The 25219-nt window shown below is 43.0% G+C and overlaps 1 protein-coding gene across 1 annotated transcript in view; it reads right to left on the bottom strand.

The window, feature by feature from the left end:
* Positions 1-21378, bottom strand: part of rnf216 (ring finger protein 216) — a 229897-nt gene extending 208519 nt beyond the window's left edge. Inside the window, exon 1 of the mRNA XM_043711263.2 lies at positions 21197-21378. The gene's annotated coding sequence lies outside the window, so the exon portion shown is untranslated. The remainder of the gene's footprint in view (positions 1-21196) is intronic.
* Positions 21379-25219: the final 3841 nt, after the last annotated feature.

Raw genomic sequence — 25219 nt, forward strand, 5'->3', positions numbered from 1 at the left:
CTCCACCAATCTTTGTGTCATCTGCAAACTTGATCATACCAACAGTGCCCTCTTCTAGATCATTTATATATATCACAAACAACACTGGCCCCAATACTGACCCCTGTGGAACACCACTGGTCATCTTTCTCCATTTCAAGAAACTCCCTTTAACTACTACTCTGTCTCCTGTTGCTCAACCAGTTCTTTATCCACCAAGCTAGAACATCCTGCACACCATGTGACTTCACTTTCGCCATTAGTCTCCAATGGCAAACCTTATCAAATGCCTTACTAAAGTCCATGTAAATGACATCAACAGCACTTCCTTCATCTAACAACTTGGTCACTTCCTCGAAGAACTCAATTAAGTTAAGTTGGTAATTAAGTTGGTAATTAAGTTGGTAATTAAGTTGGTAATTAAGTTGGTAATTAAGTTGGTAATTAAGTTGGTAATTAAGTTGGTAATTAAGTTGGTAATTAAGTTGGTAATTAAGTTGGTAATTAAGTTGGATTAGAAACTCTCCTTGACCACTCTTAACCACAGGTAGTTCACCCTTCTCAGAGTCGTTCTTTTTGACCAGCATGTTCCATGTTACCCTTACCATCTGATTAGTTCAGTCAGCATGCAAATAAAAATCACCTATGACAACTGGGATGCCTTTCTTACATGCCACCATTATTTCTGAATTTATACTTTTGACTTCTTTCTATTGATATCGCTTGTTTCCACCCAAATTGATTCCAAATCCCAATCTATTGTACTTATATCAGTACTCCTCATTGCACTGACATCTTCCTTTACTGACAAAGCCAGTCACCACCTCCTCTTTGCCTATTCTTCTCCAATATCGAATATCCTTGAGTATTGAATTCCCAATCTTGATATCTCTGTGACATCAAGTGAGAAAGTGAGAACTGAAGATGCTGGAGAGTCAGACTTGAAAAGTGTAGCACAGGAAAAAGCACAGCAGGTCAGGCAGCATCCGAGGAGCGGGAGAGTCAATGTTTCAGGCATAAGCCTTTCATCAGGAACGAAGAAGGGTGTATGCTCAAAATGCTGAATCCCCCGCTCCTCGGATGTTGCCTAACCGGTTGTGCTTTTGCCAGTGCCACACCCTTTGACCCTTGGTATCTCTGTGGTCACATTTCCATAATAACTGTCAAGTCGTATTCAATTATTTCTGCTGGTGCAGACAACTCATCTATTTTGTCACAAATACCATTATTTACTCTGGTTCACAATGCTGATATACGCTTCTGGATCTATTTTCTGCCCCTTCCTGTCACATTTTAGTTCATGTTCAACTTTTCACTACTGTTCTCTGTTCTCATCCTCCTTTGATTTTTTAAACTTCTCGTCAAATCGAACCCATCCTACCATTAATTAGTTTAAAACCTTATTGACGCTTTAGTTACAGAATTCAACAGGACAGTGGTCACAGCATGGCTCAAATGAAACACATCCCATTGGAACTGCTATCTCTCATCCCAGTTGCACACACATCAGAACCCATTCCGTCCACACCAACCGAGTCATGCATTTAACTCTCGAATCTTATCTACCCGAAACCAACTTGCATATGGCTGGATAATTAGATTAGATTACTTAGTGTGGAAACAGGCCCTTCGGCCCAACAAGTCCACACCAACCCGCCAAAGCGCAACCCACACAGACCCATTCCCCTACATTTTCACCTTCACCTAACACTACGGGCAATTTAGCATGGCCAATTCACCTAACCTGCACATGTTTGGACTGTGGGAGGAAACCGGAGCACCCACACAGACACAAGGAGAATGTGCAAATTCCAGACAGTCAGTCGCCTGAGGCGGGAATTGAACCCGGGTCTCTGGCACAGTGAGGCAGCAGAATTAACCACTGTGCCGCCCAAATGGTCCAGAGATTTTTAGCTTTGTCGTTTTGTTTTTTTAATTTAGCCTCAAGCTGCTCATAATCCCTCAACAGAACCTCTTCCCTAGTCCTACCTATGTTATTGGTGAATATGTGGGCTACAACAACAACTCTCACTCCAAATTTCTCTCCAGCCCAGAAGAGATGTCCTGCACCTTGGCACCAGGTAGGCAACACAGCCTTTGGAAACCTGTTTCTGCCTGAGGGAAGATTACCTATGCCACTAAATGCACTATCCCCTATTGCTACTACTTTCTCTTTTTCTCCCTCGCCATGAATGGTGCTCTGGACCACAGCGTTGTGGTCAGTTTGTTCACCCTCCCTGCAGTCTGTTGTCCCACTAGGAGCAAGGACCTTGCACCTATTATACCAAGAGTACAGGGCACCATTTGGTCCTTTACCAAAGCTAATTGTTGGATCCCCATAACTGCCTCACTCATGGAGACTGCACTCTGCCCTGAGTATGGAGCAAATCTGATGCAATTAATCAAAATGGTTCAACTGCCTTATGAAACAGGGAGTCTAGTCAACTCTTCCCCTCTCTGATGTGTCATAGTATCTGCAGCTTGGACTCCAGCTCAGCAATGCTGAGTTAAAGTTCAAGCAGTCAACACTTGTTGCAAATGTGGTCACTGTGGATTTCATCTGCGTCCACCAGCTCCCATATCCCACAGCTCAAACACATCACTTGTCCCGTCAAATCTAACCTATTTAGTTACTTTGCAGGTTAAGTATTTTGAAAATTAATTTCTTAACCGTATTCTTCTGCTTAAAGAATGTCTTTTGATTTAAGCCAATTGGTCAAATGAGACAGAAGTAGTACCTAATCATGCACCTGTGTCCCTCTAATGCCATGCTTTAGCTCTGACAGGTAGAAATAGGTTCAATTTTTTGGTCACTCTCTCATTCTCCTGCCATTCTTGTCACAGTCACTCTTCTCATTTTGAAGTTGCTGTTTTCTCTCTCTAGGATGCTGCTGTCTTCACTTTCTCTCTCTCTTTTGAAAGAAACCTGTCTTAGATAGGGAAAGAACATGGAAATGAGGAAAAAGATAGAACTTTGATTTTAATGAACAGTGCAGCAACTCTGAAAGATCATAGCCTGTTCTTATTTCAAACATCACCTTTTGTTTCTTACTTATTTCAGTGAATTTAGCTGTTTATATAAGGCATTTGCCTTAGGACACAGACTGTTGCCTTTATGAAAATATTAAAGCTCCCAAAATGAGGAAAAAAGTTTAGAAGATGTCAGCTTTTTAATAAGAAAATATATTGTATGAAGTAAAGAACCCAGTCCACTCTAACCATTGGGAATGTAAAAAGTATGGGACTTGCCCTTCATGTATTAGAACCAACAGTGAAGATTTCATCCTAAATGTGTTGTTTTGAAGTTAAGGGTACCATAAAGATGCATTGTGTGAAGCTAAAGCCTTAGTCGTGTCCAGTGACAGTGAAACCAACAGGGAAGCCAATAGGAAAGGTTAGAACCAGAGAAGCCAATACAAGTCAGCAGCACAGTTGATAACGAAGTTAAAAAGTGACACTTGAGGGGGATCCAAGATGGCGGCAACCCAATAGGTCTGAGTCTGCAGAGTCTTGCCCAAGACTCAGGCAAAGTGGGGTACCCATCTTCACCTCACCTACTAAATTACCTAATATAATTTTTTCCCAGCATCATTGGCCAATCTGCATCAAACTTTAACAGTTTGGTGCTTTTTAAAATGACCAAGGGTAAAGGTTCTCACCGCAGACAGGCTTGGCCAGATGTTCTTTTAATCTTTCAGATCAAAAAGTAGGGGACGAGCCATTCTTATTTGGAAGAAACTTCCCTTCCAAATGCTAAGCCAGATAAAAGATTAGTCTGGATGGTATATATTAATTAAAGCCCTAATATATGGAGTGGAATATGGGATTTTGAATCTTAATTGCCCCTGGGCACACCCTTTTAAGTTTGTAATGGGAGCGTTCTCCAAGTTGATGGCCCTTGGGATGCACTATACAATTATAGGGGGAGATTTTAACGTATCATTGACCCAGAGACAGACAGGATACCTAGGAGCTCTGCGGAAATATCTTTGAGATCTAGGCAGCTGAGGGAGTTGAGGCTGGTAGATGTGTGGAGGTGTCTTCATCCCGAGGGTAGAGACTTTACTTTCTATTCTATTCCACATGAGTGCCATCCCAGAACCGACATTTTTTATCCCCTCGACCCTTCTGAACTTGATCTTGTCATGTAAAATAGGCAATATAACTATTTCTGACCATGCCACAGTATATATGGAGGTTTACACTATTGATGATGAGATAGGTTCCTGACATTGGCGTATGGACCCTTTTCTATTGAAGGATAGCAAGTTCATAAAATATTTTTCACAGGAATTTAAAACCTTCTGGGATATCAATTCAGGCACGGCCAGTAACCCTTCGATGATGTGGGAGACTGCTAAGGCATATGCGCGAGGCTTGGTTATCTCATATTCTTTTATATTTCTTTTATACGTTGGAATGGTTTGATGTTGGAGAGGTCTTTACTAAATGGGTTACAGTATTATATAATGATCACAAAGCAGCGGTGATCACCAATGGTTTAAGTTCAGATAGCTTTAGCGCTGGCAGAGGTTGTCGTCAGGGATGTCCTCTCTCACCATTACTATTTACGCCAGTGATTGAGCCGCTGGTGGAAGCTATATGAACTGACCCTAAAATAACAGCTCCAGAGATTTGATCGGACAAGCACAAAATTATTCTCTATGCCAATGATGTCCTCCTTTTCTTAAATGATCCTTCGACATCTGTGCCCCGCTTAATTCACGTGATTAACTTATTTGCTATGTTCTCAGGTTACAAAATCAATTTTATGAAGTCGGAGGCCATGCCACTTGGAGGTCTTGCCAGTATATCTAATTTTCCAGATGGATCCTGTATCCCCTTTCGGTGGTCACTTAGGTATCTTTATTATTCCAGCATTTGGTCAACTATGTAATGCCAATCACACACATTGGGAAGCTCTCCCAATATCCTGGCTAGATGGAGTGGCCTTAGTTAAGATGAATATTCCACCTTGTCTTCTATATCCTATGAGAATGCTCCCCTTGATGTTGCCGGGACAGGCGCTGTGTAAGCTTTATGGTTGGCTCAGCTCCTTTATTTGGAATCAAAGACGGCTCCTTATCAATTAGAAAAGCTGCAGCTGCCACAAGGAAGGGGTGGGCTGGACTTTCCAGATTTCAGGAGGTCTGAAGTCTCATCGGAAATTGAGCTCTCTATTATCTTATGTAACTGATTGGGTCTCTTGTGACCCATAATCAATTTGGTTAGCTATCGAGGCCTCCCAAGCAAAATTTACTCATCAATCTACTATTTATGGACAAGATGAGAGTTATTATGGATTATTGTTAAAACCCTATTGTATTAAATACAGTTAAAGCCTGGAGGATAATGCGACAGGATGAGGGTAACCTACAAAAAACCTCCCCTTATACCCCGATAGTGGGAACGTTGGGATTCCAGCCAGGGCTGACCGATGCTGTATTCAAAATCTGGGAGTCCAGAGGTATGAAGTTCACATCACAGAATCAGTTAAGTTAATTGTTGTTTTCAGTCTGTCCAAGGGAAAGGCTGCAGTAGTAAGTGGATTCTTTCTTGATTATGTGTTTTTGGAGATAAGTCTCTTGATTAAACTTAAAATATAAGCCATAGCTATTAATTTAACCTGGGGCAGTGTTTGTAGAGGAATAAGACAGTGTTATTTTCTGGGTCTGTAGATTGTGAAGGAGCAAAAATGGCCTTTAGAAGAGTGATACGCGCTTCTTGTCAGATTAGATTAGATTACTTAGTGTGGAAACAGGCCTTTCAGCCCAACAAGTCCACACTGACCCGCCGAAGCGCAACCCACCCATACCCCTACATTTGCCCCTTACCTAACACTACGGGCAATTTAGCATGGCCAATTCACCTGACCTGCACATCTTTGGACTGTGGGAGGAAACCAGAGCACCCGGAGGAAACCCACGCAGACACAGGGAGAACGTGCAAACTCCACACAGTCAGTCGCCTGAGGTGGGAATTGAACCCAGGTCTCTGGCGCTATGAGGCAGCAGTGCTAACCACTGTGCCACCGTGCTGCCCGTAAATGTGGGAGTTTAAAGAGAGTTTAAGGATTACTGCAGATTATATCTGCCATAAATGCTGTTGGATGCGAATCTTATCAGATCAAGTGGATCGGTTGGAGAGACAGATAGAAGCGATGAGGAATTTGCAACAGCAACAGTATGTGATGGATGGCAGTTATAGAAAGGGAGAAGTCTCAGATACACAGTCACATAGATGGGTTAACTCCAGGAAGGGTAAGAGAGGTAGGCAGCTAATGCAGGAGTCTTTTGTGGATATACCCATTTCAAACAGGTATGCTGTTTTGGAAAATGTAGGGGGTGATGGATTCTCAGGGGAACGTAGCACAAACAGCCAAGTTTCTGGTGTTGAGACAGGCTCTAATGCAACGAGGGGTATGTCGGCTTCCAAGAGATCAATTGTGTGAGGGGATTCTATAGTCAGAGGTACAGACAGACGTTTCTGTGGCCAGCAGAGAAAAAGCAGAATGGTGTGCTGTTTCCCTGGTGCCAGGATCAAGGATGTCTCAGAGAGGGTGCAGTATGTTCTCACGGGGGAGAGGGGCCAGCAGGAGGTCATTGTCCACATTGGAACCAACGATATAGGAAGGGAAAAGGTTGAGATTCTGAAGGGAGATTACAGAGAGTTAGGTAGAATTTGAGAAAGGAGGTCCTCAAGGGTAGTAATATCTAGATTACTCCCAGTGCTACGAGCTAGCGAGGGCAGGAATAGGAGGATAGAGCAGATGAATGCATGGCTGAGGAGCTAGTGTATGGGAGAAGGATTCACATTTTTGGATCATTGGAATCTCTTTTGGGGTAGAAGTGACCTGTACAAGAAGCACGGATTGCACTTAAATTGGAAGGGGACTAATATACTGGCAGGGAAATTTGCTAGAACTGCTTGGGAGGATTTAAACTACTAAGGTTGGGGGAGGGGGGGTGGGACCCAGGGAGATAGTGAGGAAAAAGAGATTGATCTGAGACGGGTACAGGAGAGAACAGAAGTGATTCAAACAGTCAGGCCAGGCAGGGACAAGGTCAGACTAATAAATTAAACTGCCTTTATTTTAACGCAAGGGGCCGAACAGGGAAGGCAGATGAACTCACGGCATGGTTAGGAACATGGGACTGGGATATCATAGCAGTTACGGAAACATGGCTCAGGGATGGGCAGGACTGGCAGCTTAATGTTCCAGGATATAAAGGCGAGAGAGGAGGGGGAATAGCATTTTTGATAAGGGATAGCATTACAGCTGTGCTGAGGAAGGATATTCCCGGAAATACATCCAGGGAAGTAATTTGGGTGAACTGAGAAATAAGAAAGGGATGATAACCTTATTGGGATTGTATTATAGACCCCCTAATAGTAAGAGGGAAATTGAGAAACAAATTTGTAAGGAGATCTCAGCTATCTGTAAGAATAATAAGGTGGAAATTTACAAGTATGTTGCCAGGGTTGGAGGATCTGAGCTACAGGGAGAGGCTGAACTGGCTGGGACTGTTTTCCCTGGAGCGTCGGAGGCTGAGAGGTGGCCTTATAGAGATTTACAAAATTATGAGGGGCATGGATAGGATAAATAGATAAAGTCTTTTCCCTGGGGTCAGGGAGTCCAGAACTAGAGGGCATAGGTTTAGGATGAGAGGGGAAAGATATAAAAGAGACCTAAGGGACAACGTTTTCACGAAGAGGGTGGTACGTGTATAGAATGAGCTGCCAGAGGATGTGGTGGAGGCTGGTACAATTGCAACATTTAAGAGGCATTTGGATGGGTCGATGAATAGGAAGGGTTTGGAGGGATATGGGCCGTGTGCTGGCAGGTGGGACTAGATCTGGTCGGCATGGACGGGTTGACCCGAAGGGTCTGTTTCCATGCTGTACATCTCTATTACTCTATCTCCTGTTTGGGAGATCTGTTCGATGGGGAGCTCATGATGTCCTTCGAGCAGCTACGTCAGAAGTTTCGGCTGCCTAGCAAGGACCTTTTTCGGTAATTTCAAATAGAAGACTTTATACAAAAGAAGACCACATTGATAATTAATCCTTATAAACCAGATAGGGAAAGGAGCCTGCTTCAGCTGATGGGTCGGCCCTCTGTCAGTACTCTCTACCACTTACTATGTCATAAAGTATTGAAGGACATAGAACGGTTATATAAAGCCTGGAGTCAAGAATTGGGGATGGAAATCTCCTTAAAAATATGGGAGAATATCTGGGAAAATGCCAGGGAGATCTTTATTTGTAGCAGAACTCAGGCTACTCAATTAAAGATACTCCACAGGGCTCAAATGGCACCTGAACAACTCGCAAAGTTCAAGGCAGGAGCATCCCCAATGTGTCCTAAATGCAAAATAGAAGTTGGCACACTCACACATTGTCTATGGGCATACAATAAGATCCGTAGGTACTGGGACAGAGTAGTGAATGTCTTGACAAAGATTTTGGGTACAGTGATTGTGTTGGACCCACTGTCTTTCCTCTTGGGCTCCCCAAATTTCCCCTCTTTGGATGTATACGGGAGGAAATTATTGACTATCCTTTCCTTTTTTGCGAGGAAAAATATTTTAGTGAATGTGGTATCCAAAGGTCCCCCAGGACTTTCAAATTGGCATAGGATCATCATGGAATATATCCCCCTTGACTTCCTCACAAATATGGTGCACCAAAAAACAGAATTATTTTATAGAACATGGCAGCCCTTTTTGAACTACATTGACACATATTTCGGCCATATTGTTCAAGGCCTTTGCTTAGCCGTGGTAATGGTTCTGGCTGGTTTGGGGACCCCTGGGAGGAGGAATCCTGTATAAATACGGGTTTTGTTATGACTGGATATAAATCTGTTTTGAATATGTATTTAGTTATTTATTTACTTATTTGTTTTCTTTGCTCCTTCTGTTTATTGTCAGTAATATGATATCCTATTTTATGTTTTGGTTGTTTGTATAATAGATTAGTTAGGTTTTTTTTCTTTTTTAATCTTATCTTGGTGTTGTTATTATACTGTAAAGTGGAATACACTAGTTTGTACTATTTTTGTAATTTTGTAAAAAAAAAATCTATAAAAAAAGTGACACTAAAACTTCCACAAGCTGTGGATTAAAAAAAAACCCTTAAGTAACCATTACCCACCCATGGAATTTTATCAATTTCTTCACCAGCTAATAAACACGAATGGTAGAAACGAAACAGAGCTTCCCCGAAGCAAATCACATCTTCTACATCAATTAACTTGGAAGCCATGTCCAAATTAACTGGCAATCATTAATTGACACCAATGCCACATTCTGACATGATACAAATCAAAAAATTCTGCTTCCACTCTCTTAGCAATAATAGCTCCACACAATCATTTTCCCACATTGAGATTCATAGACTTACTTTTAGGTAAAAGAAACAAGGCAAGATTTAAACAGAATTGAGGTACAGGTGAACCAGAATAGCGAAACAAGTTTGAGGAGCTGAATGACTTTCTCCTATTTTTATCTGATTCATGAACAATATTGTGAGAATTCCTTGCACCTCTTGGAACGCTGGCCTGAATGTCTGAACCCATAGCGTTTATTCAATGTATCAAACTGACCGCCCTTAAAAAAAAAGTACCGCCACGGTACGTTACTATACTGAAATGTCAACTGATCCAGTCTAATTCTAAGACTGAAACTGATTTCCTTAAACACGTGACACATTATTATTTCCTGGAACAAAATTTCATCAAGTTTACCATGGATTATATTAAGAAACAAACTATTTCCTGTGCTGTGGAAATCCAGAATAAGATAGCACAAAGGTTAGCTAGACCTGTGGATAAAGTAGTTACACGTGCCTTCATTAGGAGATAGTGAGGACTGCAGATGCTGGAGAATCAAAGTAGATGCTGTGTGGCGCTGGAAGATGCACAGCAGGTCAAGCAGCATCTGAAGAAGGGAATCAATGTTTCAGACAAGACCCTTCATTAGGACTCTCCTGCTCCTCAGATGCTGCCTGACCTGCTGTACCTTTTACAGCACCACACAGCATCTACTGGCCTTTGTTCATCATAGCCCAGAGTTTAAGGGCTGGGAGATTTTGTTGGATCCGTATAAAGCATTGATTAGGCCAAAGCGAGAGTACTGTGTCGAGTTCTGTAATCTATATTAAGGAAGAATGTGATAGCACTGGAGAGGGTGCAGAGGATATTTACCAGGATGCTGCCTGGGCTGAAGAGTTTCAGTTATGAAGAGAGATTGGAAAAACTAGAGTTATTTTCCTTAAAGCAGAAAAGATTGAGAAGGGACACAATTGAGATGTGTAAAATTATGAGGGGCATAGATAGGGTAGACAGATAGAAACTTTTCCCATTGATGGAGGGATTAATGACCAGAGGCTATAGATTTAAGGTAAAAGGCAGAACTTTTAGAAGAGATATGAAGAACAACTTTTTTAACAAAAGGGTGGTGGTTATCTGGAACTCACTGCCTTAAAAGTGGGGGGGGGGGGCATTGACAGAAATCCTCATAACATTTAAGTAGTATTTAGATGTGCACTTGCAATGCCAAGGCATACAAGGCTATGAGCCAAATGCTGGATAATGGAATTAGAATACTTAGGTGGTTGCTTTTGACCAGCACAGAAGTAATGGGCTGAAGGGCTTTGCTGTGCTTAAGATCTCTACGACTCTGTTAGGATTACAATCCCAAAATGTATTTTCACGTAAATGGTAATGGAAATCTCAAATACTCTTCCCGCCCATTAAAAGACTGCAGATACTTTGGCAAATTGGATGACTGTGGAGAGTGTGATGCTGGAAAAGAACAGGTCAGGTAGCAGGAGCAGGAGAATTGACATTTCAGGCATAAGCCCTTTATCAGGCATGAGGCTTGTGTGCTAAGAGGGCTGAGAGATAAATGGGAGGGGGTTTTGGGGGGGGGGGGGGGGGGGGGGGGGGGTAAGCTGTGAATACAATAGGCAGATGAAGGTGGGGAGAAGGTGATAGGTTGAAGAGGAGGGTGGAATGGATAGATGGGAAAAACAATGGACAGGTCAAGAGGACAGTGCTGCGCTGGGACTGGGATAAGGCAGGGATGGGGAAATGAGGAAACTGGTGAAATCCACATTAGTGCTGTGTGGTTGCAGGGTCCCAAGGCACCTTCACCTACCTATTGCATTCTCAGCTACCTTCCTCCTAACCCCACCCCCCCCTCCCATTTATCTTTCAGCCCCGGCCCACAAGCTTCATTCCTGACGAAGGGCTTATGCCCGAATCGTTGACTCTCCTGCTCCTCGGACACGACCTGACCTGTGCTTTTCCAGCACCACACCCTAGACTCTGATCTCAACATCTGCAGTCCTCATTTTCCCCAAGGTGAATGATTGCAAGAGACTTTAAACCAAAGTTGAGTTTCCAAGTGTATTACTGATAATTTCAAGCTCTGTAACCTCACAGCAATTCTGATTTCGAAATTATCCTGCCAAGAGCCCATCAGTTTCTGAATCAAAGTGTCCTGTAAAGTAAAGCATACTTGAATCTATTTGGAAAGGTAGAACAATCACTCCTAACCACACCCATAAAAGCATTCCTCTTAAAACTCAGACATAAATTACACAATACACAAAAAGTAATAGAGCAAACTGCTTTCCGCCCATGCCTTCTTACAGGACCTCCATGGCTAACATAAATTTACCCATGCTTACAAAGGATAACATGCTCAGTTTGTTGTTTTGAGGTCATTACAATACTTTTGTAAAATTTTTAGACGTTGTAACAAAGACTAGTTTAGAACTAACTATACAACACTTGTCCGTCAATCCGTATTATAAACCTCAATCACAGATTTGTTGGCAATCTCAAGTCTCTGTTGCCTTCAGGCAGAAACATTAAATCAGCAAGTCAATATTCTTTCAAAGGACTTCCCAGTATTCTGAATATTTAAAGCTTTAGTTTTTGAGGGTTTTCACAAACAATTTCACATTATAAAGGTGTACGACAGAATGTTGCCAATGCCAACTGACCAAGGGTGCCACAGGTTCAGACAAGATAGGGTAGGACTGATGGCGTAAAAGACTGCTTTTACTAAGTTAATGAAAAGCTAAAACAGATTGCCAGAAACAGTGGCTCAGGCAAGGATACTGGATTTATTTCAGCAGCTAAGAACTGTAACTGGGAGTACTATAGCTGTTATTCTGGAATGGCAAGATCAGATGAGATGAAGTACTTCCAAATCTATCTGGTGATGATGTGACGAGTGCTGTGTTCAGACAAGCAAGTTGTCAGCACAAGTGATTTACTGTGCAGCAAACTCATTCAAAATAGAAAACAGAGCTCTTGTTTTCTGAGGCAATACAATTTTCTTATGCACCATATACAGCACTTCACTCATTTCAATGTATTGTGCCTATAGGAACTGCTAATTTCAAACACAATTTGTATGTTATTTCAATTTCAATCACATCTGTCCAGACGTGGTAATTAGATTCTGCAGTATTACACTGTTATTACAAGTCCCATTTGCTGATTTCTTTTTGACATTAGTTATCAGGAGAGTAATTAGCTATCCTGCAAACCACGCAATGCAGATGGACGGCACACTAATTTCTGATCCTACTAGCCACAAGACGATTCACATCACACAGCAAAATGATGAAAATGCTCAAAATAAAATTAAGCACATAGAGTCAAAGTAATTCCAATTGGTTTCTCCTGTTATCGTCAGAAGTGAGCCCTGGGACCCATTTCCATCCTTATATATGGGAAATGATTAAGCACGAGTCAAGACCACACCAAGATCATAATACCTACTATGCAAACAAAACCTAGAAATTGCACAATGTTTGTACACCTGTAAGGCATAAAAGATCCAGCGAAAACATATCTTAATCACTCATAACCCTCTTTAGAGCCTCGCTTGTTTCATCTCCTATATTGCAATTCTTTTTGCCCAGGTGAATAAGCAGCTTATAAATATCATTTAGTCATTGTTATCTAAAGGATTTTACAATAAGTAAATAGGTGCTGCATATTTCCATATCACAAAATTGGCCATACTGTTTTCAATCAGCAATGAAACACTTTGGGACACCATAATATTGTGGAAGACAACAGAAATGCAAGCTTGTGCTTTGTTCAGGTCTCACCCTAAAATTTGATGCAAGTCAAAGATTTTTAAATCCCTTTTAAATCTTACCCCCTCACCTTAAGCCTATGCCATCTAATTTTGGACTCCCCCACCCTACAGAGAAGTCCTTGTCTATTCACCCGATCCACGCCCCTCATGATTTTATAAACCTCTATGAGGTCACCCTCAGCCTCCGATGCTCCAGGGAAAACAGCCCCAGCCTATTCAACCTCTCCCTGCAGCTCAAACCCTCCAACCCTGGCAACATCCTTGTAAATCTTTTCCGAACCCTTTCAAATTTCACAACATCCTTCCTATAGGAGGGAAACCCGAATTGCATGCAGTATTCAAATAGTATTCCATTACTTCTTTCCCTCGAGTACAGTCTTCACCATTTCAACGAACTGAAAGGACTGCTGGTATTAGCAGATTACCTGCCATATCCAACAGAAGCTTCATGCAAACAGCTTTAATAACAATTCAAAATTGATTATTATTGAGGGTGGCACAATGGTTAGCACTGCTGCCTCACAGCGCCAGGGACCCGGGTTCAATTCCAACCTCAGGTGACTGTGTGGAGCTTGCACATTCTCCCCGTGTCTGTGTGGGCTTCCTCCGGGTGCTCCAGTTTCCTCCCACAATCCAAAGATGTGCAGGTTGAAATGGCCAAGCTAAATTGTCCATAGTGTTCAGGGATGTGTAGGTTAGGTAAATTAGTCATGGGTAGATATGGGATAATAGGGCCCAAAGGGCCTGTTTCCACATAGTGAATAGAATCCATACAAATTGCTGCGACATTTCAATGTTATAGCCTACCAACTTTACTCACTTTATCACTACTCTTTGTAAACCAAAATTCTGTTAATGAAGCTTAGAAACCCTACATTGTGGAAACAGGCCCTACGGCCCAACATGTCCACGCCGACCCTCTGAACAGCAACCCAACCAGACCCATCGCCATCCCCATTCCCCTACCCTTACCCTATAATCCTGCATTTCCCATGGCAAACGTAACCTACATATCCCTGAACACTTTGGGCAATTTAGCATGGTCATCCCACCTAACCTGCATATCTCTGGACTGAGGGAGAAAACCAGACCACCCAGAGGAAACCCACACAGACACAGGGAGAATGTACAAACTCCACACAGTCACCGGAGGGTGGAATTGAACCCAGGTCCCTGGAGCTGTGAGGCACCAGTGCTAACCACTGAGCCACCATGCAGCCTGCGCTTGGACCTCAACTATGTACAATCTATACTAATTACTTAAAATAAAGGGATGAAGTGGCTCAGTAAATATAGGGAGGGTTGGGTTACTCTTCGGAGGGTCGGTATGGACTTGTTGGGCCAAATGGCCTGTTTCCACACTGTAGGGAACCTAATCTAAGTAATAAACCCATGTTTGCTAATGTCAAAGCTAGTGGGACGATAAGTGGTGAGGAGGACACAAGGGACTGCAAAAGGGATACAGACAAATGAAGTGACTGGGCAATAAAATGCAGATGGAGTACAATGCAGGATAATGAGAGATTATTCAGTTTGATAGAAAGAATAGAAAAGCATAATATTCTGGAACTGGAAGATCTAAATATTCTTGAACATGAAAGAAAACAAACATTTCAAAATGGAAAATAGCATGTTGGTCTTTATTACTTCAGAGCTTGAATACAAGAATTATGAATTCTTGCAACAACTGTATAGGGCTTTGTAAATTTTACTAGAGTGGAAGAAAGAGATCCAATCAACAGAGAACTCACTCAAAGGCAGAACAGGGATGACTAAACAGTCCATTCTTATTTATTTTACATTTTTCATCTTGTTACTCATATCCTCTCTCTGAATACATTAAAAAAATCCAATATCAGGAGGCAAAGAATTGAAGTTAAAGCAGTCCACATACTAATTAAATACTGTACTAATACTTTGTATTGTTGTATAACTTCAACCAGTGCACTTTAGTACAGCACCAATATTCCTCATTCATCACCTTAAATTGTTCTACCTCTACTCTCATCACTGAAAGGTCCGCAATACAGTATTTCACCCCCTTGCCAGCAGTGAAGGTGGTTCTGCTGCAGTTCAAGTGGAAGTGCTAAAATAATTCCACATATGCCATTCCAATCTAGTTACAGTTAAATTTTGCAATAAAAAAATGGCCCGTGTTCATTTTCCCTGCTTTATTCTCACTGTGGGGATTTGCATTCTTTCCAAGTTTTTCACTGAACTGAATTCAGGAAATTGATAAACCAACAAACATTATTCTTTACAAATTTGCAGTTTTCACACAAGATCCCATTTAAAAATCTGACAAGAGTCACAGCTCAAATTCTAGACATCAGTCACTTGAACAATGACAATCAATCCTTTCCTTTTGAACCCAGAGACAATTTTGTATGCAGGCTTTTTTCCCCAAATTTCCAACAATGCCCACACAGTACTCATTCTGATTCCAGTATCATAAGCCAGGACAGACGAGCCCAGATTTCTGAGCAGTTCTGATGTACAGCAGGCAATGCACAGCTAACTGCCCTGTTTGATTTGTTGTGCAACTTCCTAACATTAACTCCCTTTCACTACGATCATTAATATAAATCTCACTCTCAGCAACATGGTCAGAGAGGGAGGACTTCAGTTTCTCCATTTTGCTAAACACAGTATTAAAAAAAACTAACGTTTATTTTTTAAAAAAGAAATTTAGTTTCAGAGACAGTCTCCAAATGGAATGGGGATAAACGTCAAAAGAACAGCAAAGGATCTTGCTGTCGTGATAATAATTGAGACACAGCTGCTTAATTACAAAGTTATTAAGTTCTGTGTCAGGATTAATATGCATTGTATGTGATAAATCTGCCAGTACAATCAAGATGTATGGACCTTTCAAAGGATTGGGGGTTCATGCTTAGATACCTTGTTTTGTTGTCACTAACCTAAAAGCAAAAGGTTACCAACAGCAAATGTAAGATTACAGCTCAATGCATCTGAAGGAAAATCAGAATATACCAAAGCAAAAAACTTTGCAAACCAGCAATGGTGCAGTTGAAGGTGAGTGCGCTGGTGGAGGGGTTTTTTTTAAGAAACAAAGCAGTACTTGTTATTTTGATGGCAACAGAAGTCATTTGCAGAGTGAAATCCTGCATACAGCTAATGAGAGAATTAGGATGATCTGTTTGTTGTGTGAAGGACAAAGGTTGGCCACAAAACTGGAAATTGTGACATAAGAATCCTCTCAATCTAACACGTGGAGAAACCACATCATTCCCTTGGATATGTCAAAAGATAAAGTGAAAGTCAACAGAGCTAACAGCACCTTAACCATTGCCAAGGATCAAACCAAGGCCCAGCAAATTGCACCCACTCCTTAATTTGGCAAAGAACCTGGCAGAATTTAACAAAACGTGAACTAATTTCTCACCAACCACCTGCTTCTGGATTTTACAGTAAAGAGGTCAGAAAGATTTTCTAAATGAAAACTGAACATGCTGGAAATACACAGCAGGTCTGACATCATCCTGGGAGAGAAAAACAAAATTTATATTTCAGATTCTGACCCTTTCTCAGATGCTAACTGAACTGCAGAGTATTTCTAGTATGTTGTTTTTATTTCAGATGGTCAAAATCCATTGTATTTTGCTGTAGGAGAACTTCCTGTTCCTTTCTGAAATGTTCTTTTATACCCAGCTGAGGCGGCTAATGACTTCAGTTTTACTGTCTAATCTAAAAGATGGCTTCTCTTACACTGCAACTTCCCTCAATTCTACTTTGAAACTTCAACTTAATTTATACATTCAAATCCTGGTCTGATTCCTGAACCTCAAGACAAGAAGACTACCACTGAGCCATGGCAGATAATTCCAACTTCACAAAATTCAAGTAGAGTCATGGAGATGAACAGTATGGAAACAGACCCTTCGGTCCAACCCGTCCATACCGACCAGATATCCTAACCCAATCTAGTCCCACCCCTGCCAGCACCTGGCCCATATCCCTCCAAACCCTTCCTATTCATATACCCATCCAAATGCCTTTTAAATGTTGCAATTGTACCAGCCCCCACCACTTCCTCTGGCAGCTCATTCCATACACGTACCACCCCCTGCATGAAAATGTTGCCCCTTAGATCTCTTTTATATCTTTCCCCTCTCACCCTTAAACTATGCCCTCTAGTTCTGGACTCCCCGACCACAGGGAAAAGACTTTGTCTACTTATCCTATCCATGCCCCTCAATTTTTTAAACCTCTATAAGGTCACCCCTCAGCCTCCGATGCTCCAGGGAAAACAGCCCCAGCCTGTTCAGCCTCTCCCTATAGCTCAAATCCTCCAACCCTGGCGACATCCTTCTAAATCTTTTCTGAACCCTTTTAAGTTTCACAACATCTTTCCGATAGGAAGGAGACCAGAAGTGCACACAATGTTCCAACAGTGGCCTAACCAATGTCCTGTACAGCCGCAACATGATCTCCCAACTCCTGTATTCAATACTTTGACCAATAAAGGAAAGCATACCAAACGCCTTCTTCACTATCCTCTCTACCTGCAACTCCACTTTCAAGGAGCTATGAACCTGCACTACAAGGTCTCTGTTCAGCAACACTCCCTAGGACATTACCATTAAGTGCATAAGTCCTGCTAAGATTTGCTTTCCCAAAATGCAGCACCTCGCATTTATCGGAATTAAATCTGAAGTAAAAGGGATACCCAAGATATGCAAATACTCTGACCTGAACAGTGGTAAGGGAGGAGGGATGGCCTTGATCAGAGACTAAAGAGTTGTGTATGAAAGGATACAAGGCTCATAAAGGTTCCAATAGCAGGAAACCTTTATGGCATGGAAGGCATCTTATCAGAATGGGTATTTTTAACTTGAGCCTTGATGGCATGCATCAGGAATTATTTAACTGAAAACAAGAGTAGCATTCTGAACTGGTAACAAACCTTCTCAGTCTTGCTTCATGATATTAACCAAAAATCTTAACTCGTTATTTCTTCACTGCAGTTTTCTAAATAGCTGAATGTTTTCCATTCTCTCCATTTTAACATCCAATCTGCTCAGCCAATCTCGAAAGTACGGGAATCCGGGCTGATTTTCCCCTCCAAATCCAACCACCACCCAGGCTAAATTAGCAGCTTAAATAAAACAAAGAACTGTGGATGCTGGAGATCTGAAACAAAAACAGAAAATTACTGGCAAAACTCAGCAAGTCTGGGTGCATCTGTGGGAAAAAGCAGTTAACATTTCAAGTTTGACGAGTCTTCGGAGAGGATGACTTCTGATGAAAAGTCACTTGACTCGAAACATTAACTCTGGTTTCTCCCCGTCGATGGTGCCAGATTTCTGTTTTTGTTCAGTAACTACTTTGCTGCCTCAGAACAGATCAAGGATAACCCTCGGATCCTCCTGTCTTAAATGCTCATCTACATACAATAAACAAAGTGTGATCTGCTCTAGTTGTGGCTGTGGCATTTTCAAACTATCAGAAATTCTTGCATTTATGCTGCCTGAATTGCTGTGCTCTTCCAGCACCACTGATCCAGATACATCACAGGTTCAGTCTGGCTATCAATTATGACTCAATAGAGCAGTCATTTCAGTTTGAAAATGTGACACTCCTGTGAAGTATGGTGAGCAGGTGCTTGATGCAAAGCGAACTGCACATGGTTCCAAACACCTTTCACTTCAAGTATCTTCAGAACAAAGCCAGCAGCCTGCGTTGTTATTTGCTTCACAATAAAAATTTTCTTGCAAAGAAAGTATACACTGACTGAAAGGTTATGGATTAAATCTGATCATTACATGAATATTTCATGCCTCGTGAGTTAATTAAAAACATGGACACGGGAATTGCATATATTTTATGAAAAACATATGTTGCTGTTGCCAACATATATGTTTTCATCCTTCGACATGTACGCACAACATTGAAAAAGCAGGCCAGGTACCTCTACAGCAAGGGGTTAGCTACCCTCAAAGGAAAGGCCTCTACTTTTAAATGTGAAATCTCTGGATTTTTTTTGGTAAATGTTATCCCCTATGCGAGGAACTTGGTAGGGGGAAGGCAAGAGGAGACTTAAACAATAGCAGATTGACTCCACTGTCATAACCACATCAGCTAAACAAGGAATACAAAGTAAAACTACAGATTTGCCATTTATGTCAAAACATCCCCAGCCCCCATATTACATTGCACCCTTTCCAACATTAGAAGAGTTTTAAAACACTGACTGTTTCACAGCAGAGGTGCTCAAATCAGTCAAAATACTGTCAATGTTTTTGAAAGCAAACAAAAAAGTGAAACCTTTCCCTCTTCCTCCAAATGTGTTGCTCAATATCCTGACAATGCACTGAACATGTCAAACATGACAAAAGTATACAGGAGAAAGCGAGGACTGCAGATGCTGGAGATCAAAGCTGAAAATGTGTTGCTGGAAAAGCGCAGCAGGTCAGGCAGCAGCCAAGGAGCAGGAGAATCTTCAGGAAGGGCGCATGCGCGAAGCGTCAATTCTCCTGCTCCTTGGATACTGCCTGACCTGCTGCGCTTTTCCAGCAACACATTTTCAGCAAACGTATACAGGATAAGAGCACGAGGTTGGGAGGGCTGAAGAGTTGGATTACAATGGGTACAGTGCAGGCCAAGGGGAAAGATGGTGGGATGAAAGACCAGGAAGAGGATGGGGTTAAGGAGACAAGACGTGGGCAGTAGGGCGGGATCTGGGGAACAAGGATGTGATAACGAGTCTGGAGGATGGGGCAGGGGAGTGGTTTCGGCAACAGGGAACGATCTGGGAAGGCACAGGGTGATTTGGGGGACAGGGGCCAATTTTGGGTTCAGGGAACAGAGAGAGGTGGGGGGGTAGTGGGGGCAGAGGGAAAGTGGCGTGGGGTGAACAGAAGGGTGGGGGGAGAAGAGGTGTGGGTGACAGCGGAGGGGGGAGGTGTTGTGGGGGCCAGCTAGGGTGAAGAGGTGAGGGTTAGCGCAGGGTTATGAGGGAGGGGAAACAGGTGTGGGGGGGCAGCAGAGGTATGGGGGGGGGGGAAGTTGAGGGAACAGTGGGGGTGGAGGATTGGGTGTGTGGGGAAAGATTTGACAAACACTGGGGGTAGAGGGGTGGGTATGCAGGGGGAGGTTTGGAGAATAGTGGTGTGTGGGGGTTGGAGAGGTTTGGGGGATAATGGGGGTGGGTGTGTGGGGAGAGGTTTGGGGAAAAATGGGGTGTGGGTGTACAGGGAGAGGTTTGGGGAACAGTCGGGGTGGGGGTGGGGGTGGGGGTGGGGGGTTGTGTGTGTGGGGAGAGGTTTGGGGAACAGTGGGGGTGGGTGCACGAGGAGAGGTTTGGGGAACAGTGGGGGTAGGTGTACGGGGAGAGGTTTGGAGAACAGTGGGGTGAGGGTGTACGGGGAGAGGTTTGGGGAACAGTGGGGTGAGAGTGTACGGGGAGAGGTTTGGGGAACAGTGGGGTGTGAGTGTACGGGGAGAGGTTTGGGGAACAGTGGGGTGAGAGTGTACGGGGAGAGGTTTGGGGAACAGTGGGGTTGGAGGGTTGTGTGTGGGGGACAGTGGGGGAGGTGGGGGACAGTGGGGGAGGTGGGGGACAGTGGGGGAGGTGGGGGACAGTGGGGTGTGAGTGTACGGGGAGAGGTTTGGGGAACAGTGGGGTGAGAGTGTACGGGGAGAGGTTTGGGGAACAGTGGGGTTGGAGGGTTGTGTGTGGGGGACAGTGGGGGAGGTGGGGGACAGTGGGGGAGGTGGGGGACAGTGGGGGAGGTGGGGGACAGTGGGGGAGGTGGGGGACAGTGGGGTGTGAGTGTACGGGGAGAGGTTTGGGGAACAGTGGGGTTGGAGGGTTGTGTGTGGGGGGAGATGGGGGTCAGTGGGGGAGATGGGGAGGCGGTGGGTGTGGGGGAGGCGGTGGGTGTGGGGGAGGCGGTGGGGAGGTGTCAGTGGGAGTGGAGTGGGGGGGGGAAGAGGGGATCGGGTGGGTGAGTGCAGAAGCAGGTTGTGGTTGGGGCTGACGATGAAGTTGTTTAGCTGCTGTCACTGTCCGTCAGTGGGAGGCGGACAGTCCTCGGGCGCTGGGCTCAGTTTCTCGGGTCTCTCACCAACTCTGAGGCAGTTGAGCAGAGGCCAGATCCGGCGGCGGCCCCCTCGGTCGTTCCCCGCGGGCAGGAGGACAGTGCAGACTCAGACGGTGCTGTAAGGTGATCCGTCTACCGGCTGTTGTCCCCGGGCACTCGCCTCCCCACAGCCTGGTCTCCCATAGCGATCCGCAGCTCCAGGGCCCTGACTCGTCTCAGCCTGCAACCTCCAAACACAGGAACTGACGTGAGCTGCGTCACCACGCTGGCCGCCTGACGTCAGGCGCAGCCCAGCGGAGAATTGTGGGAATTGTAGTCCTAGGCCCTGGTCTGTCACCCCTGCAGGAGCATCACAATAAATGAAAGTAAACATCATCAGCACAACTAATGGGAATCACAATATATAGGAAACTTAAATCACGTAAAAGCAAAACAATTAAGAGAGCTGGGTGTTGAAGTTTCCTCAGAGGCATGGGAGGATATTTGGGAGAATGCAAGGAAGACATCAATTTGCTTTAGGACCCATTCTTTATTGTTGAAGATTCTCCACAGGGTCCACTTGGCTCCAGATGGTTTGTCAAAATCTAAACTAGGGGTACCTTCAGCATGTCCCAATTGCAAGGTCTGCACAGGCACTCTTACTCGTTGCCTTTGATCTTGCAATAGGCTTCAAACATATTGGAGTGCTGTGGCAGGTGCAATGGAGAGGATTTTGCGTGTAAGGATGGAGAAGGACCCTATCTCCCTCCTTTTGGGCATACCAACTGTATTTCCTGCAATGCACATAAGAAAAAACTTTTCAATATTCTCACGTTCCGTACAAGAAAGAATATCTTGCTAGGTTGAATATCCGAAAACCCCCCCAAGGCCTGTCGGGTTGGTGGAAGATTGGTATGGAGCATATTCCGCTGGATTTTCTCACAAGTATGGTACACCACAAAACTGAGAATTTTTACAAGACATGATAGCCCTTTTTGGAATACCTTGACACAGATTTATCTGCCACACTAAAAAGGGCTTTTATAATAGCCGTAACGATTGTGTTTCATGAGTCCGATATCCAGAGAGGAGGAACTGTGAATGTATGAGCATTTTGTTTGGCTGGGCTGAGTTATTACTATTTATTTGTTTCTTGTTGGTTATTTATTTATTTAGTTAAATAGCCAGTTTGGTTTTTTAAAAAATTCTATATTTTTCTATATATGTTTATACATTTGTACATGAGGGTGGGTTGGGGATTTTTTTTATTATTTGGGTTTTTTTGTACTGTTTTGAATTGCATTGTTTTGTACTTGTATTATTTAAAAATCTATTTTTTCAATAAAAATATATTATTAAAAAAAGCAAAACAATTGCACAAAATTGATAACAGGCTACAAGCACTAAAAGATGATGGCAAAGATCACCATCAACTCGGACCTAAGGGGCAACTTTTTCACGCAGAGGGTGGTGCGTGTATGGAATGAGCTGCCAGAGGAAGTGGTGGAGGCTGGTACAATTACAACATTTCAAAGGAATGTGGATGGGTATATGAATAGGAAGGGTTTAAAGGGATATGGGCCAAGTGCTGGCAAATAGAATTAGATTAGGTTATGATATCTGGTCGGCATGGACGAGATGGACCAAAGAGTCTATTTCCATGCTGTACATTTCTATGACTCTGCCCCACTGTCCTCGCTGACTATCTGACTTTTCATTCATTCATCAGATGTGGACAACGCTTGCAAGGGCAGCATTTGTGGCTCATCTTCAAATGACCTGGAAATAAAGCTGCTTTGGACTCAACCCATCGCTGAAGTTCTGAGGGCACTGCCACACCAGGTAAAGAGGGCAGATTTCCTTCCAGAAAAGGTATTTAGTGAACCAGTGATGGCTTTTTGTAAAATTAAAATTGTCATGGTCCATGTTATTCCAAAATTTAAAAAATAATTACACTAGCTGCCCTGATAGGATTTGAACACACACTTCCTTGGTCTCTGCATTATTAGTGCAGTGACAATACCGCAACTTCACCATCTTTCTTGAATTTGGGGGTGGTGGTGGGTGGGTGGGAAATGGCCTTTATTTTCTGTTTACAGATTTTCAGCATCTATACAGAGTTTAACCTTTGTACTGAAAGATTCAGAAAAAGTCAGATAAGTGCTTAAGGTAAAGAGGATTAAGAATAGGTGAGATTCATGTAAATTACAAAGATGTAGCTGATCATATGACTTTGACATTAATAAGAGAGGAGATACCTATATAGAATGAGAGTGTCAAAAGAGAAAACTTAGACACTACATTAGAGAACTGTGTACTGTGTGATGTCACAGTGCGTAAATGTAAATAAGGGACTATTACAGTCCTACAGGGTTGAAGACTCTTATTTAGATATGTGGAACTGGACATTTACAGCCAGAGATAGTCCAGACAGCTATCTCAGTAGCCAGTTAGCAGTAAAGGCATAAAGCACAAAACTTATAAGATAAGATGAAGTGAGGTGGCAAGAGGCTTAGTAAGGAGCATAAGAGCATAACAGCAAAGATCTGTTTGACCAAATAACATTTCCTTGTGCTGTAAAATTCTTTGCAATATAATTCTATATCCTCTCTACCATCATGACCTCAAGGTGCCGGTGTTGGACTGGAGTGGACAAAGTTAAAAATCACACAACACCAGATTGAAAATAAACCTATTGGACTATAACCTGGTGTTGTGTGATTTTGAATAATGACGTCCATAACACTATCTTTTCCTACCACTGCCTCAGTTCATTTGCTGCTGAAACCACATCATTTATGTTTGAACTCAACTAATTCAATGCTGTCCTGATCAATCCACTATGAACTTGAAGCCACCCCACAATTTAACATACACCAAGCACCAGCCATCTACTTACTAGTACATTTGTTCTCAGGGTATGAAAGCCTGCAGCATTGGCAGCAGCTGCATCAGCAACATGAGCCTGAAGTGGACTCAGTGGTAGTAGAATTGAGTTTGGGCCGGTGCGGTACCCAGTATTGTTAAGTGCCTGCACTGGTGAGCTCCAGCGAGGACTGGTTGTGGTGAGGACATTGATGGAGGAGAAGAGTGGAGACTTTCATTCCAGCAATGTGGCAAAGAGACTCATGCCTGGTCCATGGCCCATGGCAGAGCGCTTAACAAGAAGGACTGTAAAGCTGAACACTTTTCAAAAATGTCGTTATTCTTCTGCCTTTATGTTCAATGTTGTGGGTTTTTTTGTGTTTTAAGATGACAACGGAAAGTGGCGACATTATACAACACTTTTCACTGTATTTTGTAACAAACTACACATGACAATAAATACATCGAATTAATCAATTCCACAAAATAGCCTGATTTTAATTTGCTCATCCTTGCTTTCAAGTTCTTACATGACCTGGAACCCATCTCCCAGTTCTGTGACACCACAATCATCTATGGTCTCTGCACCCCTCTAATTCTGACCTTTTTTGTATCATTGGCATTTGTGCTTCAGTTCCATTGGTTCGAAGCTCTGTAATTCTCTCCCAAAACATTTCAAACTCTCTCTTCCTTTTTTTGGTTAACATTTCTTGGCTATGTATTCTAATATAACTTCATGGTTCGGTGTTAAATTTTGTTTGATAGTGCGGCTGTGAGGCATTTCGGGATGTTTTATTCTACATAATTAAATTATTTTAAACATTTTTGTGGGATGTGGGTGTCACCAGCAAGGCTAACATTTGTTGCCATCCTGATTTGCCTTTGAACTGACTGACTCACTAGGCCATTTCAGAGGACAGTTTCAAGGCAGCTGCATTGCTGTCAGTCTAGGACCAAATGTACAGCAGATCCAGAAAGGAATGGCAGACAATTTCCTCCTTTAAAGGACAGTAGTGAACCAGATGGATTTTCACAAAATTGACTGTGGTTACATGGAGGAGAAAGGCGGACTGCAGATGCTGGAGATCAGAGTCAAGAGTGTGGTGCTGGACAAGCACAGCAAGTCAGTCAGCATCCAAGGAGCTGGAGAATCGATGTTTCAGGCAAGAGCCCTCCATCTCCTGCTCTTTGGATGTTGCCTGT

This window comes from Chiloscyllium plagiosum, unplaced genomic scaffold (assembly GCF_037043375.1).
Source record: "Chiloscyllium plagiosum isolate Xiang-an unplaced genomic scaffold, Cpla_swu_hap1 HiC_scaffold_20, whole genome shotgun sequence".
Lineage (NCBI taxonomy): Eukaryota > Metazoa > Chordata > Chondrichthyes > Orectolobiformes > Hemiscylliidae > Chiloscyllium > Chiloscyllium plagiosum.